Source organism: Dreissena polymorpha, chromosome 13 (genome assembly GCF_020536995.1).
Source record: "Dreissena polymorpha isolate Duluth1 chromosome 13, UMN_Dpol_1.0, whole genome shotgun sequence".
Taxonomy (NCBI): domain Eukaryota; kingdom Metazoa; phylum Mollusca; class Bivalvia; order Myida; family Dreissenidae; genus Dreissena; species Dreissena polymorpha.
In genome coordinates, this window is record NC_068367.1 from 52,640,353 (window position 1) to 52,656,075 (window position 15,723).

General features: G+C 32.4%; 1 protein-coding gene across 1 annotated transcript in view; it reads right to left on the minus strand.

Moving 5' to 3' along the window:
* LOC127854662 (galanin receptor type 1-like) overlaps positions 1 to 15,188 on the minus strand; it is a 28,697-nt gene extending 13,509 nt beyond the window's left edge. The window contains exon 1 of the mRNA XM_052389723.1: positions 15,110 to 15,188. The gene's annotated coding sequence lies outside the window, so the exon portion shown is untranslated. The remainder of the gene's footprint in view (positions 1 to 15,109) is intronic.
* Positions 15,189 to 15,723: the final 535 nt, after the last annotated feature.

A 15,723-nucleotide genomic window follows, 5' to 3' on the forward strand; every position in this document is an offset into this window, starting at 1 on the left:
ACGCAAACGATAATTCTAATCATAGTGAATTGAATAACAAAAAACATACATAACTTAACGCATACAATGCGTACACGTGCTGCGTGTCTTTTTAAAAGATGTTTATGTTTTATGTAATGTATTTAGCGTCAAATTATTTTACCAACTAAATAATAATGAGAAATTATAATCATTGGCCAATATGATCTGGCTATAAATACACAAAAGAAAGCCTTTAATTTAAGAGACCATCCTTTGAGCTGAAATCTGGTATATTATTGATCTTAACTATTCCAAGAAAAAGTATGAACGTGATTTTTTCTAAATTAAATACTCAGGGTAATTTATTTTATTGTATTTACCTCTTGAAGATTCAAAAGACATACATGTTAAATAAACATTCAAAATTCAACAGGCATTAGCCCTTATGTTATATTTAAGTTTTGATAACATTGTTATAAATATCTCATAACTTTAATTCGTGCATATACAATATTTTTTCTTGATGTGTTCGAGGAGAGGTGTAGCGAGAGAGGGCAATTTTCAACGGGAGCAATATTGAGGGGGCGCCGGAAGAGGATTCATTATATTTGTGTTGCAATAGAATTTGTGGTGCGAGACACAAGTGTTCTACGATAGAGCGAAGGGGTGATCAACATAATGAAGAACCGGTTGTAAGCTGACCAGCGGTCTCTTTCTGGAAATACGACAGCAAGGCGCCCATTCTGAGACTATGCAATAACATAGAAAGATATGCATTTTAATAGAGGTGTTTTATCTTAGTTTTCTAGGACGATTGTCGGAAATTCGATGGACCCTACCGTACGTAGATAGCTGTGAGTACGGCTCAAGTGATTACGAAAAGCATTGCCGAATTGTATTGTTCATGTAAAGGTAACAAGTTCTAGCCACAAATAAACATACAGTTCTCAAGTATTTCGTGTAATGAACATAGTATGATTACTGTTACATAGCGAATCTTGAGCCAGATGGAGTGCAAGATTTAAAATTGTTCAACCAAACTTTGAATGATTAAGAGAACTAGTGGAATTGCTAGAGAAACTTAAATACGAATCAGTCAAATGAGACTAGAACGGATGCAGAAATGTTGTTGCGAATGTTCTGGAATTCAATTTCCTCGTGTTTTTCTATTTCTTAAACGGCAGTCTAAGAAGAATTGGTCGGGTTCAAACACTTCTTCAGGACCCTACCATGAATTTAAATTATGCAGAATCTGATCTTGAAGCATTGCAAAATACTAATTAACTCAACACGATTGTTGTTGCCAACACGCACTTCACAAAGCACAGCTAAGTTGTGATGGATGTGAGATTAAAATCAAAAGACGAACCAGGTGAATTAGGCTGATGCTTAGAGTGTTGGCACAGGATGCCGATTTTTTTTTTTACTTTTGATGGAGTTTTGCGCGTAATGAAAAGTGTTTGGGAATATTTCGAAAGGAAATAAAGAACAACTAGATCCATTCGCAGCATTGACTTGAAATCAAAATTTGGATTTTTACGGATGTTCACAATCTTGTTATAAACGCGAGACTTTGAATACGCTTTGCAATAAAATGCTTCGAATTAGCAAATTTCTATAGCAATAGATAGAATGCGATGAACAGTTCAACGAGATTTTGACCTGAAAATTATTACTTGCTACGAGAGGTGATGCTTTACCACCGACATTTATGGAACTTATTTCTTTCATTTGTTCGTGTTATGACGTCTTTCCCAGTCTGCGTATTGCTCTGCAAAATCTTTTAACAAATGCAGTATCAATAGCCAGTTGGGAGCATTCCTTCAGCAAGCTGTTGCCATTCTCTCATACCTAAGGGCATCAATTGGAAAATATCGTCTCTATGATCTTGCACTTCTAAGTATATTCAAAGGAAGAGTTGCAAAAATTACTTTGATGCTCTGATTGCAAAATTTGCGGGCATGAAGGCGAGAACAATCTATTAAGTATGTGTCAATATTAGAATAGGAGAAATTGGGTGACTGTTGATATAGATGTACCTTTAATATAATTTGTGTTGGCGTTGTAGTAGTTAACATTTAATATTTTCCAAATTGTCTTCCGTTGGTGTCTTTTTGCTCACCTGAGCACAATGTGCTCATATTGAGCTTTGGTGATCGCCATTTGTCCGCAAACATTTGCCTGGTTTGGTGATCGTGTTTATATACAATAAAGAGTATCAACTACTGTGCTCTCTTTTTCAATGGAAAAATATACTTTACTTCAATGTTTCCCGAAGAGGGGAGGGACGCACAAATAACACATTGTATCCGGGCACCGAATACTGTCGCTACGCTCTGTATTCGAGCGACAACACAGGGTTAGTATAAGTAGTGCGGAGCCGAATTAAATTGCTTTAGGCAACGTTAACAGACAGTTAAAAAGCGAGAGAAAGTGTGTCATTTTAAATGAAGTCATATCCAATTTTATTTTCTTGATTTATGTGTATCGCAGTCATCTATCGCGGAGCTCAATATTTTGTTCTCGAAACCGATTTCATCTCGACTGGTGGAGTGCATTCAGTTCATGCCTGACTTGCTTCAAATTCATGTACAGTGAATATAAAGGCGGTTAGATTTTTTTAATCTATTTACTAATTTTTAATTAAGTGTTTACAATTCTTCAACTGCCAGTTCATTGTAGAAAAATAGCAATTATCAAATACTGTGTATATGTTTGATAAGCATATGTGTCTTATTACATAAACTATGCGTAATGTCTAAAATTGACATATTATTCTTTAACGTTCGTTTAAGCTTTGTTAAACCACATAGTATTATTTTTTAAAGAGTAAATTTTAAAGTAAAAATAGGTTTAAAACAAAGGTATGATAACAGTATACATGAATATTAATATTAAGGTTTCTCAAACATATTTTTTTATTCAAGATATTAAAGTGTGTATCAAAAATCTTAAAGGGATCTTTTCAAGTTTTGGTAAATTGACAAAATTGAAAAAAGTTGTTTCAGATTCGCAAAGTTCCGTTTTAGTTATGATATTTGTGAGGAAACAGTATTACTGAACATTTACCATGGTCTAATATAGCCATTATATGCATCTTTTGACGATTTTAAAACCTAAAAAATATAAAGCGTTGCAACGTGAAACGATTAAATAATTTGGAGAGTTCTGTTGTTGTCGTTAAATTTTGTGACACTACGAAGATTACTTTTATAATGTATAAAATACGTCGACTATTTATACTCTGAAGAATAGCCGAGAGGGTTAATGCGTTTTTACTTCAGGACCTCGGCAGGACTCCAGGGGTCACTGGTTCGAAACCTGCTCGGGCAAAGTTTTTTTTGTCCTTTTTTAAATTTTATTCTTTATTTTTTACTGCAGCTCTTACGATCAAATGTTTACATTTATCAATAGAAAGCATTTAATGAATAACTTCAGAACATGTCAAATCTGTGAAAAGGCCCCTTTAAGAGCATATGTCGATCACATCATTCAATATCAATGAGTTACTGGAATCTTAGTGCATATCGTTCATCTACATGGGTTAATACTCGTGTTTAGAGATCGAAATGGTACTTTAATAAATGTGGTACACTTATTAGTTGTGCGTACTTTTTATTCAAATATTTCGTTCTGACGTGCGTCGTCAATTTACTCAGAAAAACTATTTCATGCGTAACATTTGCATTTTCGCTCAGTAAATGAACTATGATGAGTCGAATGATAAGCAATAGAAAAAATCTGCAAGTTATTACAAACATTGGTTGTTGTTTGTGCATCGGTTACACATGATTTTCACGTTGAGTTAAAACGTGACAGTTCTTAACTATCATGAGGTTATTTATTGACTGGTTATTACCTATCAGTTTAGTGATGATATTATTTTGGCCTGAAGCATTCCGACCATGACTTATGTTATACCTATGCGAATTTAACGTTACAATTTACTACTTTTATCGAGTTAAACACTTATTTGTTGCGACTCATCATAATTGCTGAGGAAATCGAAAATTAGATGAACAGAACAGAACAGAACAGAATGTTTATTTACGACTTAAGCATTTACAGCTCATCGTCACAACAATATGAACAGAAGGTGTGTCCTGTACAATAAGTTGTACGGTTGTACTCTTTATTCGCAAGGCTCCGTAAATATTAAATGTGATTGGCATGCTATTACAGATATGTCAGAAACCAATTTTCTATGGAAATAGATATCTGTTGTTTTAATGAGTATGCACTGAGCCCCAAAACGGACGCAGCATGAAGAGGGAGTAAACTGACGTGTCAAACAATAAGAGGTTTTATGGTTAGCGTGGGTTTGAAAATACCTATGTTTGTCTTGTTTGTTAAGAAGAAATCATGTTTGTTTAAGTCATTTAAACCCCGATGTACCATTATTCTGTTAAACTGAATTTGACAGAATATAGAAAATTAGAAGACAATAAAAAATAGAATATGATACGGACAATCATGATCATGACGACTAAAACAATAATTATGTTGTTGATGATGATGATGGTGATGATGATGATGATGATGATGATGATGATGATGATGATGATGACGATGATGACGATGATGATGATGATGATGATGATGATGATGATGATGATGATGATGATGATGATGATGATGATGATGATGCTGATGATGCTGATGATGCTGCTGCTGCTGCTGATGCTGCTGCTGATGATGATGTTGCTGCTGCTGATGCTGCTGCTGCTGATGATGATGATGTTTATGATGATAATGATGGTAGTGATTGTATTGATGATGATGGCGGTGGTGACGATGATGATGTAGCTAATGCAGATGCTTACACTGATGATGGCGATGGCGGTGGTAATGATGATGATGTAGCAATTAAACCAGCGTTGATTTAGCGCGTTGTATTGAACATAGACCGGCTCGAATTTAGACCGCTACGAGGAAGAGCTTTTATTTCAACTTATAATCGTGATTAGTTTTCTTGGAAATTGTTTTGATCCAGAAACAATGCCGGAGGATTAATTATTCCACAAACTCCCGGGAGACTTTCGCTGGAAATAATTTAAACTAATATGCGCACGAATTTCTGTTTTCGTCGTTTATTTTTGAGACACAACTTTTGGGTGACAAAACATGTCAGCAACTTTTCTTTATAAGAATTACTTTTTTAATACAGATTTTAACACTTACATGCCAGCATAATAACAAGTCATTCTAGGTTGGCCTGCTCGGAAATCATCATTTGGAATGCTGTTATACAAATATTGAATGTAAATACGTGTAATGTCCAATTTAAATGCATTTACACAATTGTACCACGTGAGAAATATAAAGATTATATAATGACATTTTTACCTTATGCGGCACTGCGAATTCTTATCAGATGAGTTAGATGTTGACTTAAACGACATCAGTATTATCATCAATATAGATTCAAAAAATAGCTTGATGAATAGTGTTTCTTTGCAAAAAATTATTTTATAACACGATCGGAATAGGTCGGCATCTTTGATAACCATTTATGCCTAGCGTCTAGAAAAAAGGCTTTGAAAAACAGCCTAGACCTGATGAGACGAACCATATATACTAGACATCCCTAATTTTGGAAATAAATTGATCCAATTTAGGATGGGAGAGTCCACTAGGCATACATGGGTTAATGTCTTAGCACATCTATTTGGTGATTGAGGTGTCTGTTGAATTGCTGCTCATGAACCCAACATCAAACAGGAACATTAATTTAACACATTTCTTACACCATGATGTTTATATGTCAGCAATCGCAAAGCAAATACTCAATATGTAACTATTTTAAAACGATAAATGCATGATAATGAAATGCCTCTAAGAGTATTTCAATTGACGCAAATAAGTGTCCTAACGAACTATTTACTTCACGAGAGCGTACTTGTCAAACGTATAACGATTAAATATTATAAACAACTCTGAAGCTTCTAGACCAATGTCGCTAATACAGAAGTATATGATATTTTACCCTTTTCAAGGCTAGATCTATGCGAAAATCATATTTATATTTTATACCTTATAATTTATAATTTTTAAATCCCATTTGCATACCATATGTATCATAATATTATATATAACATATTAATGTATTAATATTTATATAAATAAACCCATTGAATTGGTAAACTTATCTTGAGTTTCCACAGAATAACGCATAGACGATATAAATAACGTATTTATATCTTTGGAAGGGTCACTTTGAAGATCGAGCGTAATTTGTAATATTTACAAACCCGTAGGTATGTCCTCATTATTTTCTAATAATGCGTTGATAACGACGTCGTTATCTGTTCATTATCGGGAGTCGTATCACATTGAGAGATTATTTGGCTTCATTACACCGCCAATCTTACACGCACAGCATATTGTTCGTCTTCAAATCTTTCCGCTTTGAGAATCATGTTAATATTATCAGTGCCTGATTGCACAAATTATTTTCATATATAATACCTCTGTAAGCCATATAAGTCTTCCGTAATTTACATCCTATTGACGGAGAATGCATATTTTATGAGATCATCTGACATTAAAAACTACAAGTGAAATGATACCATGTACATCTTTGAAAGATCTTATTTCACTGTTGTGTAGTTATCATGTTGTGTCTATAGATACAAAAAGTCAACGTAAGAGATATCCGAGTAATATATACAAAATTGCTTTATATATTATGATTAATCAGAAAATACACAATAACTCTACAAACTAGGCACTATATAAAGCAAAATGAATAAACTAACATATGTATGTGGCATGAAGGAATTTAAAGTTCAACTGATTGGAAAAATAAAAGATTAGAAACAATAAATCCTACGTCGATTCTAAAGGTTTTGATTTTAAATATTACTGTTTACTAATGAAAAGATCTGCGGCGAAAAAGTTGCTCATAAGGGAAATTCACATATCAATCCTGACCGTCCATTGCTAATTGGCATACGTTTAATACTTAATAACAATATTACTTATAACTCGGTACAGTTATTTCAAAGAAGAGATAGTCGGTATACCTGTTTATGCCAAATCCTTTACAAACCCATGCCTATAAAAACAAGCTAAAACAACATGATTTTACTAGGTATGACCATCTCAGTTTATAGGCGATCAAAGCTAACATTTCGTATATTTTTTACAAAATAGCATACGGATTATTATGTTATTATGTTTCTTATTTGTTATACCGTACATACTCGAAACGTTTGTTTATAGCGATTGGTTAAATATTAAACGTGTTTTTGCCGCATCATGCAATTGAGTATTTGCCTGGATGTGCAATGCTTTAATCTCTACATATATCAACAGCATTTGTTTGAAAGCATACCTCTCAGTTAGGGCACTTGCCATGACGGTATTATGCACGAATCCAATATTTTTTGTGTAAAAAATAATTCGAATAAAGTGTTTCTTATTTGTAATACCGTGCACAAACGCTACGTTTGTTAATTGAAATTGGTTAAATATTAAACTTGTGTTATCCGTAGCCTTCATCAGTAGCAGAAGCATCGAGTCACCTAAAGAAATTCAGTGATTAAAAAAGTAAGATCAAAATTATTTGAAAACCAATTATTTCTGTGCATATGATTATAGCAATCATATTACTCGCAGATATATAAATACGCATGTCCCTATTACAACTCGTTCATATATGCATTGCCAATAAACATGCTGCATAATATTGATAGACGGAAAACTGCATCAATAAAAAAGATAATAAGATTGTTGTACAACTTGTCAGATTAAACCTATTGAGTTCCTTTTGATATATTATAACACATTAGCCTTATTGACACACTGGATTACGATGGTTATGAATTATAAAAATGAATTAAAATCACCATATCCTTGCTAGGATGTTTTTATTATTTATGAATACACTCATATTATATATTTTGATATGGTGGTACGAATTGAATAGTTTAAACTGATATGCACATCGTTTATACTATTAAATTGCTTTAATATGATCTGAGCCCTATTTCAAAAGGTAGCCGCCGAAATTATTCCAAACTAGCCCTTACCAATTTTTATTCTGTGTATGTGAAAACCAATGCGTGTGTCGTGCCGGAATATTTAATATAATTCACCATAAATCTTACGTAAGCAATCATTTTTTCCAATCTTCCTCGTCAGTTTTGTCTTCAAATTATAAGCGTGTATAATAAACACGACGCTCTCTCAGCAGTACATCGTCCGTTCAGCGCTCAGTGTAATCGATTGTCGGAAATACATCATTTCATGAAGCTGAACAAAATATGAATGTAAGAATACTGGTCAGGGAAAATAAACATACACAACTTCTTATTCGAAGTTTTTTAACTGTTTTCTTGCCTAAACGAACATAGGCGCTATTCCGGTTTTCACAACACAACTGTCAAACATACCCCCACACACGAATCTGGGGAACTGGTCGTTGTCAAAAAAAGGTGTTTGAAGCAATAAGAACATAAGGTTTAGATTGCATTTATTTGATAAGTATATTTGTATACACTATAAAACATGTTAGTATACGAACAAAAAGCATCGTATGTCATAATTTACTGTTGTCGAGAATGTGGGGATTTAAATAATTTAGTATTTTTGAGTGCGCATTAAACATGATTCAGTCTGTCCTGGAACTAGGTGTGTATATTTATTTGTGTTTGTTGTCAAGCCGTGTTGCCTATTACTGGTAATACTCTTACCGCTCTAAATGCATGCGATGCAGGACACTTTGTTATGTGCTTTTAATAAAACACTCGTTTCAGATACATGCAGACAACATGACATACTAATACAGTATGACAAACTATATAGTACTACACAACGAGCGGAGCAAAAACCACGCTATATTCTCTACCTACGCACCTCAACGGCGTGTATAGGAGGTTAGACAATTAACTAACCTGTTTACAATATTAACAGATTTTGCGCAATGTTTCTTAACGTTGAAGCACCGTTTATCTGCTTTCGATGGAAATTGTTTTCAGAAATATGTCTTACAGCATGTCAATCACATATGCAATTAACAGCGTATTTTCCAGGAAAAGTACAGTCTACATTCCGTCCTTCAAAGGCTACGTAAGTCGTAATTGACGGTAAATCGAATAAGCAATGCTAAGCAAACAACCGAATAATTGAAATGTTATCCATTAAAACAGCAATACTAATATAGTAAGTCTGATAATTAAAGTTATTAAACGAGTAAAGCCGCATGTAAGTACATTACACACTATACCAGGAAACATAAAAAAGTGAATGACGGCATGTTTGCTATTTTGCACTTAAAATTAAGGATACATTTGAAGCTAGAATTGAAATGTTTACTGAACAAATGTGATGAATTTATCGAAAGACATTTTCCATAAAGTGGTGTTTGAATGATACAATCAATTAGTGAGATGTTTAATAAGCCAGTGTGTGTACACTAATATTCGAATATGTCAACCTGGCAACCGGTAGTAACTGGGTTTCAAATATCGTAATCTAATTTCAGACCAGAAAAAGGTTTTTGGTAAAACATGTATTATGCATAAAATACGTGTCTTTGCAATACACATACTCCATTTAAGACTGGTATTTATCACAGCCTAAACAATAATGTAGATCGATTTACACCATTTTTAAATGTTAGTATATGCTATTAACACGAATAAGCTCTGATTTACCCTGATTTACCTCTGATTTACCCTGCCGGGTGAATCATTTTTTCTAGCGATAGCAAATAAAAAAGAACAACACTTAATGAATCTAATTCTAAGTCCATGATTTTTATGCAATTGTCGCGTTATGATATTACATATTATAATATATATAGTATATATTTAAATCCAGATATTTATTTTATAAGGATATTTCATTATTGTATCGCTTTACTAAGTGTAATATCTACATTTATTAAAATTTTAAATTAAGAAAATACGTACAACATATAAAGTAATTGTGAAAACTAGCCTACGTACTGCTCTTACTGTATAAACATAATAGTTATTGTTACATGTCCATTAATATATGAAATCATATCTATGACGTTAAACACTAACGATAATATTGGACGTCGCGCTAGTAAATGTATGGGTAATCAACACATTATGATGCCATGATAATTACTTTGGTTTCGCATTGTATTTAAGTAATGCAATTGGATGTGTGAACAAGTTGCTGAACGTCGTTCATATATCAAATACAAACGATAGTGTGGTATGTTGTGAACAACTGTTTGTCACTTTTCCTCTCCTTATATTTTTAAAACCAAAAAAGATTCCATTGTAAACTATGTAATATAAATATATTCGTTGATTGAACATGTATGTTCGTGTTACTAATTTAACGAAAGTGTCGAGTACCAGGCAACTATAAATTTTCTGCTTAGCTAAAAATCAATACGCGAATACAAGAGTGTTTAGATTGTAATTAACTTTGCTTGTAATTTGAAATAATTTTTCCGGATCGCTTCCGCGATAAGTATACGTTTTTTCTTCCGACATGGTCTTTTTATGTATATTGCAATATTGATGGATAGCGTTATACATACTTTTGTTTAATTATTCATCAATACATATTGTCAATTCGTCACTTGACAAATATAACACGGCAGAATGAATAGTGGCTTAAAGTGTCTATAACGCCCAAAACAATCAGTGTTCCTCACAGAGAAAGCCACAATTTCAGCGCTAGATGTGGTATGATTACATAGATTTTTGTAGATACAAAATTCTCGTTTTTATTTATTTGTGACACAATGAATTCCCTTTTAATTTTCCGCGAATACATCTATTCATACGACACACGGACATCATGTTAGTGTTCATGTGTCGTATGAATATATATCGTTGCGTGGAATTAAAATGGAATTTAATATGCAAAACAATTATAAAAACGAGCATTTTGTATCTACAAACATCTATATTACCAGACCACATAATTATGGCGTTGACTTTTCGGCTTTTGCAATAAGGAACACTGATTTTTAATTGGCAATGTTTATTTTACGAAAAATTGAACGAAATTTTCGTTTATTTTGAGTAGTAATGTTACTTTAACATGCACGAAGATGTAAAACGATGATCATACACAGTCTATTTTGCTGTACCCAAACCGATATTGTAAGAAAACACATACGGTTGTGTTCCGTATCACAATGTGGTTAATATATTTTGCAATATTTGTATTTCATGGAATATCTTACCAAGTTCCATTCATATTCAAATACACATTTGGAATATACTTTTGTGTAATTGTTATAATACCCAAAATACTTTAAACTCAGTTTTTAACTAGTCTTGGACTGTGTGTTATGTAAGAGGACATTAAATATCGATTACTTGAAATTTATGCTCAGAGAATAACATGTCTTTGTTTGTTCACACCATAAATAATCTGTTCCGCAGATGCTTTCGACAAGAAAAATAGCTTGCGTGTCGGTCAATATATTTTAATTCCACGCCATATAACTGCTGTTAACAATATTACGCATTTCACACCGCGGGATTGACATAACAGCGATCGGGTTCAAATGTTGTTAAGTCCGTTAATTGTCTGGAACCACATAGTGCACGCAACTAACACGTTTAATGGCAACGGGGCTGTTATATTACTTTTATGCGAATTTCGTCAATAGTCGCCGTACACTTAAAAGCCTAAGATGATAAATAATACAAGCCATCATACCATTATAAACTAGTTTGAATCTATCAACAAGTTTTATCTGTTTAATTAATTATTTTTTTGTATTTTGTAACAACGCGGAAAACGGATTAAGTATATTGCAGCCTGAGTTATGTGCTTCAGCTTTCGATTTATAGACAGTCCATTTGGTTTTCGGGGCAGTAATTTTTTACAACAATAGTATCGATATATACGCTAAACGGACGTTATTATAAACTTTTAAATTGCGTTCTCAGTCCGTTTTATGGTTTAATTTGCATACAAACAAATTATGCTGCCATCGTCCATGTAAGGGTATATGACGATTTTCGCGTCGAAAGCACAGGATTTCAATCAATACTCGGAAAGCGGTTTGCATTGCATTTGTAAAAAATAAGAAAAATAAATACTTAACAATTAATTGTAAAACAACAAAATCCAACGCTAATAAAGGCACGTGTCAAAATTAAATGCACTCGTGCTTCGAAATTGGGCATTCAACCACATTTCTATAGTTAAATACAACTGAAGTAGTGCACAAATATAGTCTATGAGCTAAAATAGTTATTTGAAATTATTTTTGCGATTTCTGTAAGGGTTGAATGGGTTTGCAGCAAACGGAATGTAACACATTAAACACAACACCTGATGAATATCTCAATGACCGGCTCGTTAGTCACTCTTTCCAAATGATTTGTTTTGCCAAATTATATATTTGTATCTAGTTTCATACTTAAGAGTGCATACATTTCCTAACGAAACCTCTGAATCGGCGTACCGTACGTTTAAGGACACTATATTTTCGGACACACTTTTTAACCAAAATAATAAGGTTTCGTTACTATTGAATTTCGGATATACCGGCTTGCATCCATAATTAATAACTCTAAATGTTCGAATAGCATATTTTACTGCGCTATTTTATCAGATTTCGGTCATGTTTTCGCTTTTCTAGTGATCCTTTGATCCTGAATATTAACAACCGGATTAAGGACATGAAACCTTGCAGGTACATTCCCCAGTGTGATAGCCCATTACATTTGCGTGATTGGCTAAATAACCGGTATACCGGTAGAAAACAATGGAGAAATCTAAAAGATTTTAAATGATTTCGTCTTGTAAAGGAAGCGGCATGTTTATGTCTTTGTTTTATATCATATCATGCAAAGCTGTGGAGTTAATACAATAAGTGTACATTGATTTGTTGCTTTATTTCAATACAAGTATACGTTTTGAACACTCCAAGTTGTTGTCTCTAAATTTCCGGACACCTATAATATTTAAATAATTTCGTATCTAAATTTTCGGACAAGAAACACAATTAATCATTTTTAAGTTTACAAAACATAAGCATTTTTGAGAGTTATTACGGTAGTCTAATATTATCAAACACAACAACATTGTAATAAAGAAATGCAAAATTTCGATGAGCATTTTCACCGTTGTTTATGCATGGTTGAATGGGAACAATTCCACTATACACAGCAACTGTAAATTTACCAATATTTGCCAAGTGTAAAGTTGACATAACACGTTAGTAGATCGTTCTTATCGGTTTTCTCGATTAAAAAAAATAACTACGACGAATTTATTCTGGACTAGTTATAAATGTTGCAATTTCATAACGAACAAGGCAAATATGAAATACGAATTCTATGTCGATGTTGTTCCGAATTTATTAGAAACATTTCTAATGCGATGTATCATGTTTACAATCCTAGTTAATTGAAAAATCGTGAAAATCATAATTCCTATCTGCACAATACGCTCATTTGAGATAATTATATAAACTGTAGCAATTAATAAGCTACACGCAGTCTCATATGTCAACAAACCATTTCAGTTTCAGCAAATAATTACAAACACAACAACTGCATGCATTCTATATTCTTTTAATATGGGTATAAAATTGCAATTGTTTATAGGTGATATACTGTTTGTTTTTTTCAAACGAATGTTACTGCATATTAGTTTCAAAGTGATACGTTTTGTTGAACACTAAAAATGCCCTCTGCTTTGTCCGCTAAAAATTACTTGTCGTATTGGTCGATACTTTACTTCCAACGAGTTGTATCAGTTTTAATTACCCAAAGGTGGCAGGTATTTAATAACATCTAAATCTTACGAAACTAAATCTTACGAAATTAATGAGCGTTAACTTAATAATAATATCAATTAAAACATGTGTTTTACAAGTAAATATTAGTCTATTACGCAATTATAGCAGATGATATCCGATTGGTATCGTACTGTTGAAGCGACTAGATACGCTTTCAGTGTCAATATTTTACCCTCGAACTATTATGCCAACATTTAAATAAAACGTTGAAACTTCATACAATTAATGAACACTATAAATATGATACCATTAATCCAATATCGTTTTATTCAATTATAATTAAAACGAACAGGTTTAAGTCGATAACGACATTTTCTCTCGTATCTGATATAAAAAAAGTTCTTATTTTGTTAGAATTAAGACTGCTTTATTGAACGGCATAAATTATTTGGATTGAAGAAAAAAACAACAACACGCCTATGATTTCACTTCTTTACCTGTAATTCAGTGTTTATTATATATATATATATATATATATATATATATATATATATATATATATATATGTATATATATATATATATATATATATATATATATATATATACACCTTAAATCGTATTTATATCGGATAAAAAATATATATCAACGTTTATGTCTGTACTAAAATATATTTGAATAGTATTTAAATGCTATATATTTGGAAAACTATTAATTGGGCAATTACATTAATGTAACCTCATTATAAAACGATATTTGACTTTTGATATGTAATGGACTATTAGTGGAAAATATATGAACTACCATGTTGGTTTCGACGCAACAATGTGGCTACAACGTAGTTTGAAACGAATACTCCTGACACGTTATTTCACAAAAATAGTAATTTATAATATTTACGTTAAGACAAGACTTACTATAGAGCACACGCGTTTTTTTAAAAAGTATTTTATATTGCAACGTCTTAACACAAAAGAAAATGAAAAGTATTTTACCTCAACAGTGGTAAACTTGTTCTATAATTTCTGACATTTCCAAACGATTTACAACTCCGTCTTCAGACGCAATTAAATTTGTTAAGCGAATCAGCTCTATTTAAATATGTCTACGTCATGCTCCTTAAATAAATGACTGAAAATACGTAAGTAAACGCAGTATTGTGTTATTCGATTTTATTTCATATTAACTTTACACTTTATGTAAATTGATAAGCAAAGACCTGAATTTCTACTATCATTAAACTGTGTGATCAAGTAAGTTTGACTGTATTTTTCTTTTCATATTAGGGCATTTGTATAGCATCAAATTATGTAGCAAATTTAAAAACTATTAGTAAGAAGAGATACGTACATACATGTTTATTATATATTAAAAGTTATTCGTAATGCTTGAATTTAAATATATTTATCAAAATAATGTATGCGCACCTATAAATGTGCATATACAACGTACCTTTTGGAGATAAATATATGTCCTCTTTGTTTAAGTGTGTCTTCTAATTCTACAAATTATATGTTCTGTTCAATTACAGTTAACACTATATTATATGTTTCGATGAAAGCCAATACAGTAACTAATAAAAAGTAAACATGTCGCTATTCATATAAAGCCTGGTCTAAGCCAATATTTTCTACTTTGCGCGAATTGAAATGTTTCGACGAGATTTTCCAACCGATTTAAGCACTCTGAGAGAATATCGAACATTGTCTTTATACCTTCCACCATAGGCAGACCGCCGTCTATTAATTCGCATGGTGGTGTCAGCGCTCTATTGGTTTGCAGGGTATGCCATTGGAACACTGAAGCCTGAATAAATAATGTTACGCTACGTGGAACTCCATCTTTGCGAAATTGTAGAGTTCTCTTTCTTTTACCAAACCTGTTTACGTGTTGGTGAATATGCATTTCTGTTAAGCATGGAATGTTGTTCAAGTGCCTGTGTGCAAACTAATGTCTTACACAGACTGTCTCAATCTGATTTCGTATAAATCTTGACCGAATTCCCTATTTTTTTATTCCGAATATGGTATTCTTAAAATAAAAGATATTTGTATGTATACACATAA